The following is a 6,955-nucleotide window of genomic DNA, read 5'->3' as shown; positions in this document are numbered from 1 at the left end:
CGGGGTGCGCTCAGGCGGCCCCGGGACGGCGGCGGTACCGGAGCAGCGGGAGGGGAGGAAAGGCAGCCTGCAGAGAGCGACGGCCGGCGCCCAGCCGCACCGGGGGAAGGGCCAGCCAGGCTACCGACCGACCGGCCGGCCGGCCACCCTCCAAGCGGGGCACAGAGAGCAAAAGCCCCCCGGTGCTGGGGTTTGGGGGCAGCGGGGCGGCACGGCGTGTTCCCCTTCCCCCCCCACCCCGCCACAAGCAGTTCGGTGATGTAGTAAGTGGTGTCCAACCAAGGAGGCGGCTCTTTAGATGCTTTTCCAAACTCTCCTCTTCTAACAAAAAATAAGCCCGCGCAAGACACTTGGCGTAGAAAAACAATAACTTCCCCGCACGGCGGCCATAAATCACGGGGAGGGCGGGAGATGTCCCCCACAGGCAGCCCGGAGCCGGCTAGGTCCCTGGGTCCCTGCCCGCCCGACCTCCACGTTAAAGACGGCTCCAGTTGCTCCGCGTTAAGGCAAATTGAGATCAGACCCAGCTCCCGGCACGCTGCCAGCCCATCCCGGTCCGGCAAAACACCGTGAGCGTTGGGATCGGACTGGGCTCTCCCAGTGCAAAAAGGAAAGCGATATAGGCTCGAGGGCGAGATTTTAGGTACCGGTTATGAGGACAAATATAAATCCCTCTTATCCTTTCCGTCAGACCTCAACGTAGGTGGAACGCTGAGCTCGCACCCTTGCCACGGGCGCACTACAGGGAAAATTGATTTCCGAGCCATATGGAGCTACTCATCAAACACTAGGAGGGCACCTGGCAGCAGCACGAGGTTTTTGCCCCCCTTCCTTCCCCAAACTCCATTTTAACATTTCCTGGGTCAGCAACCACAATCTCATCACCTATCAAGCCATCACGTATCAATCCATCACCTCAGAGACGGGGAAAGTGGCGTCGCCAGAACGATGCATCCCAGCGTGTCCTCCCTGACGGAGGGAGTGCTGGAGAGTTTCGCCGGCAACCGGGAACGCAAACCCTTTGAGCTAGAGGAGGAAGGGTGACATTAAAGCAGATAAGATGTTGTCAATATGATAACGGCGAACCTAAATTAGCCCCCAGAGATTTTGGTTCTGGGGTGAACATGGAGAATTCGTTTTTCAACTGGGATTTTCAAACTGTGACTACTAATCCAACCAGGAAAATTACCAAAAATAGCGTAAAATGCAGCAGTATTAGCACTCAGCAATTTAAAGTGAAAAAGTCACAAAAACGGGTAGCAAGATTTGAGAAGCACTGAATACTTGGGGATTTTTGATGAATAGTTCTGACTTAAAACAGCAAGTCGAGTCGTTCTGCTCACAGCCGTCCCTTAAAGCATCAGTTTCTTTCCCCTAAACGTTCCTCGCAGGGCAGTGACTCATCCCGCACAAACTCAGGCTTTTGGTTTCCAGTCTCGCGATGCCACAGACGGGCACCGGTTCTCCTGCACCCTGGAGAGGAAAGGGGAGCCGGGCCGAGGTTCTCCCGTGCCACAGCTTCACCTCCAGCAGTCTGCGCCCACTGAGAGCAAACACACGGGCAAAGACTTTGGGCAAGTCAGGCATGGAGCGGCTTCATCCTAAAACGGGCAAAGACTGGGGGTATTACTTTCGGAAGGCTTCTAAAATGTAAGCCACCGTGCGTGATACCCAGCATAAAGGCAAGTCGGGCTTCTAATACTGGCTTGTAATTACTGCTATTTTTTTAAAATTACAGTTGCTCCCCGCAACGGGACAGTGAACAGATGGATGGAGAAACGCACCGGTCGCCGACTCTCCCCACAAACGCGGTTCGGTTCCCCGGAGGTACCAGCGTGAGACACCGCTGCATCTTTTTCATGCTTTCTATTCCTCTTTGTGCGTGGCTTGCTGCGGTCGGCACCGGGCTCACCGCGGAGAGGAGGGTCAGCTCACGCTTCCCTCAAAACTGTCCTTTCAAGCCACGCTTGGGCTTGGGTAAGGAGGTCTCCATGGGCTTGTGCTCGATTCACCGCCTGAAATGGCCCTTCCAACCAGGGGAGCTGGAAATGGTGCTTCTGTGTTTGGGCATTCTCCCAGAACTAGACATGTCCTACAGCAAACAACTGCTAGAAAACACTTGGAATCATTGATTTAACTGTTTTTTACTTTCTGACCAAATTACTTAGTACGAACAAAGTGAACCAAGGAAATGTTTTGTGACTTGTTTATGGAGGAACTCACCTCGAAGAAGAGCCGTGCGGAGCTTACCCATGGCAAGCACTGCTCCCTTCGGAAGGGTACTCGGCCTTTGCCAAGTTTTCTTACAATACAAAGGGGGGCTAAATGTGATTTTGTCACATATTTGACTTAAATTTATACTTTCCTAAGAATGTTGACTATAACTTGCTATTCGTCCCTGGTTTCAGAGGATTTCCTACAGTACTTTTACTGACTTCATTCTTAATATATTTTATTAGCCTATGACATAAGATTGGCCTTTTTCTGGCTCTCAGAAACCACAACCCGCTGTGATTTTTTTTTCTGAGCGTTTTCAATGAACAGCTTTCTAAATGCTTTTGCTTTCTGTAATTCAACACCCATAAGAGACACGACTTATCTATTTCCTAACAACTAAACTTCTATTTTCTGAAAAGCATACAAGAATCCTTACTATGAGAGCTGGCAGATCTTAGTGAAATTCCTGCTACCAGCAGTAGCAGCACACGGGATTTTGACATTCATTTTCCTCAAACGCTTTTGCCATCATGGTGCACTTGCTCAGATTATTTGTAGAAAACCACAAGCAGAAAAAGAGAAATCATCTCAGAATTGAAGCAAGTCCTCACAAACTCTCACAGTATACTAATTGCATAAAATCCAATCAAAACCCGTTCAACCTCACAAAAAGGGCAAAGATTGCTAAAATCACATGCTGAATATTGAACAGATGTGAAAAAGAAGCCACCAAAATTCTCGCCAATAACACAGACATCCCTTAAGTGCTCTCAAACTAAAGAGTCCTTTGTTATTGAAAGACTTCTTCCATGTCAAACCATTCTTATTTTCCACTCTACAATCAGGTACGACCTTTTCTCTTGTTAGGGATTAAAACAATAATAATTACCTTCGCCAACACAGCCATGTACAGCACCCGCCCTGTGTTTTAAGTGGAGAGGAAGGTCTGCTGTCCTGTGCCCCCCGTAACACTCGGATCTCCTCTGAAATTATGTGTGAGGAAAGGATTTGACCCGATGTCCAAGACAGTGCATCCCTCCGCTGTGACCACCGCACGCTCTGTGCTCTGTACGATGGCAGGACCGGGCACTCCTGTGTCCGCTGGTGTTATTGCCGCCTCAGTGGTAGCATTATTTTGGTTTTTAGGAGTAGAGTAACAACCAAAGTTAGGTGTTCACCATAATAAGCTGCGTAAAGACAATAAAGGACAGTCGCCTGGCCCTCCTGAGACTGGGATTTAAACAGAGTAAGGAAAGTTCTCCAATTTACTGGCAGAAATGTGAAGCAAGAGGCTGAATGACTTGCCCAAAGCTACACAACAGCTTACACCATGGAGCAGAAAATAGGGAAAGCTGGGAAAAGCCACGGTGATAACCAGCACAATATTTACATTGCAAACCAGTATCTTGCACTTCAGCAGGTATTGCATGAACTGGCTAAAAGCAGATCTCCCTGGGGCCAGACTGAACTTCCATGTGTTCACTACTTAAGTTTGCCCACTTGTTTTTTTAAGCACTCTTTGATTCTTGATAGGTTTTAATGCACCACATCGTGCCTTCATTTGTCCTCATTAGGAACGTCAGTTCACCACACAGGCAAAGCTGAGAAACCCCTTGCTTTAATTTCTGTTGGCCTTTTGCAAAAAAGGATACCCCCTTTTTCTTTTTTTTTTTTTATTCTGTTTTCAAGCCACCTTCCTCAGTAAAATCCAAACTTCCCTCTTAACTGATCCTCTAGTACGAGAGGAAACAAAACCCCTTTTAGACAAACAGTTCATCTTCTAAGGAAGAGGATGGGTTTAAAACTGTGCACAAAATGAGTTTATAAGGAAAATGAGATCCAGTAGTAAGCATAAATTTGGTTCTTCTACTCCTGCTTGCTTTTTACGGCTTACCCCCAATGGGGAAGCTGCTATAAGATGACCTAGGTGAGAAATTAAAATGCAATAGCTATGGCACTATAACTCCACGTGGATGCTTTTGCTCTACAGTGAGCATCCTGCGTGGGTTTGGTAAGCCACAGGAGATGGCGGGTGTCCCTTCGCCAGGGCATGCCCCGGGACCATTCAGCAAGGAGGTCACGGCGGCGAGCAGCATTGTTTAAACAAAGCAACAGTGTGGGCGGTCAGACAGGCGAAGTCAACCCACATCTGCTGACCTCCATGCCTGCTCCAGTTTACCTCTCGGCCGCTGCCGTGGGGCTGTGGTCGGAGGCTCACGCCGCAGCCCTTGCAGCACCCTTGCCTTCCCGGTACTTGGTGGCAGATCTCGGCTCAAGACCACCCTGCAAGCACCTTGAGCTGCTGCAGGTGGGATGGGTTAGGTTGAACAGCAGCTGAAGTAGAGGACAAGCCAAACCGGGGAAATTTGCCTGCAGCAGCCCTGTGAGCACCCCTGTGACCCTTCTGCCAGCGGAGCGTGGGGACTGCTGCACGCTGGGACGAGTGGGAAGTGGTTCGACACCTTTAAGACACGGCGCTGGAGTAAGAAGATGATCTGTGCTCACAGCCTTGTTTATACAATTTCATTAAACAAATGCAGCTACAGATTGACATTTTAATTCCTCTACAAGACATTTACTCAGGGCTTCAAAACAAACATATTTCCACTTACCTGGCAGTATATGCCACCTTTAAAGCAACACAGGAATGATTAAATAAGAGTTTGCTTCAGTAAAGCCAGCTAGTTTTTCAAACCTGCCTGGGTCCAATTTGTTCATTTGTATTTAAGCTTCTCCAACCATCTCTGGCTGCAGTCTGGCCAGGAACCTCAGCAGGACAGACATAGAGTTTTGGGGTTTTTTTGTTTTTTTTTTTTACAGTCTTTTTATCTTTATGATTTCCCTGTTTAAGCAGCGGCTGTTTGGGTGAGCACGCAGTTACTTACCTCCCCGCGGTACGTGTACCATAGGGAGCAGAGCAGAACAGACTCCGGTCACGAGAAGTCTTCAGGTGTGCTCCTGGAGCCCCCACACCACCAATACGAAGCAAGGCCAGGAGAACGTCAATAGGAAGGGACAGGCGGCACATATGTGCCATGCAGGAGGGGACGTGAGGGCCAGGGAGGGAAGGAGTTAGAAAGTGTGAAAAGAAAAAGGGAACTGCTCTCTGAAGGTCTTTATTTATAAATTGCATTCAGGTCAGACACAGTCTTACTTCCTTTTCTTAGAGATTGGGTGAGATCCCTCGCTCTGTTTCTCCTTAGGAGAGCCCAAGGGGAACACACCGGTGATTAGGAAGCATGAGGACTGGAGAAAATCCAGCTGGAGTCACTCCTACAGCTCTGTTCAGCAGTTTGGGGTCATAAAAGCTAGTCCCTCCTGGCTTCAAAAAGAGATCACAGAAGGTGAATTATTCAAATCAGCTCTATTGGAAAATAAGTGCAGGAATAGTTGCTGCCCTGACAATAACTGTAAGCTGAGAAAGCTGAAGCACTATTGACAGCCAGCTGGGCCAAATCCCGCTCTCCATCACACCCAAACCACCCTATCGATTCAGTGAGAGCAGACTCTGCCTTTCATGCACTGGCACAAGGTCTCCTTCCCAGAGGCAAATATCCAATTGTCCTGTCCCGGCAGCCTGGGAACTGCAGACGGACGTGCACAGGGTAGGCGAGGGCACGCTGCGGCTGACACCACGGGACAGGGGGATTCTGAGGGTCCTTCCAGGCCCCCAGCTGAGAGATGCTGTAGGTGCTCTTCCAGGCAAATCTGAGCCCTTGTTCCCCTTTCCAAAGCCGGGCGAGGCCAGACTCTTTCCTCCTCATGCCGGAGAGGACAACTACCTGCCTGCCAGAAGTGACAGCTCTTGCCTTTTGTGTGCTCTCCCTCCTGGTTTTCCTTTCACTGGCCGATGCGGCTTCTCCCTCCTGAGGCACAAGAGTGAGAATACCATCTTGCATATTTCTCCTTCCACCCCCATAAACAAAAAGGGAAGCAGGATGGGAATATGACCTTTATGGCTTACCATTGACTTGGAAGCATACCAGAACAGATCTTTGAAGACACTTGTTTCAACTGCTGCTGTAGTTGCTTCAGCAGCGGCCCCCATACAGCCCCTCTTAGGGAAGGGCAGCTCCTGTCTTACGTGAGAATGTCCTTGTCTTCCAGTACAAGCTTCCCCATCAGAACTTCCATCCAGACCACAGATTTGGTCCTGCTCGGCTGCAAACGCCAGCCAGGCTCTGAAGGTCAGGGGTGTGAAAAAGCACAATGCTGCATGGCCAGATGAAACCCCGCTCGACAGCAGATGTGTGTCTACAGCAGAGTTGAGCTCTTACCAACCCTCCTCACTGCCATGAGCGTCCTGACTACCGGGAGGCAAATCACACCCCAGGCACTAGCAGTCCTGGTTTGCAAGCAACTTTTTAACCCAGCGTCTTGTGCCTGCGTCACCTCCAGCTGCTGCTCCTGCCTCTGCTGGCCTGCACATGTGTGCAGACGTGTGGCACGGGGAGCTCATCCCACCAAGACAGGAACCCGCAGAAGAGGCACAAATCCCCTCTTCCTCTACCACTTCTCGCACCAGGTCAGTTCTTGAATTTGCGCCAGCACTTGTGCCAAAACAGCAGAGGGGCAGCAGGGACCGGCCACTGGGGTGGGCGCCTCTGCCCATGCCCAGGGGCACAGAGCAGAAGAGCTTCACCAGTGAACCACCACCCATGTAGGGAAGCCACCAGCTCCACTCCTTCGCTCGAAGACTGCCTGAGCCTGCACCAGCCTTTCTTGGGGACATGAAGGA

This window comes from Vanellus vanellus (genome assembly GCF_965231255.1).
Source record: "Vanellus vanellus genome assembly, chromosome: 3".
Classification (NCBI taxonomy): domain Eukaryota; kingdom Metazoa; phylum Chordata; class Aves; order Charadriiformes; family Charadriidae; genus Vanellus; species Vanellus vanellus.
The sequence above is the reverse complement of the archived record's forward strand: the minus strand, read 5'-3'. Positions refer to the sequence as shown.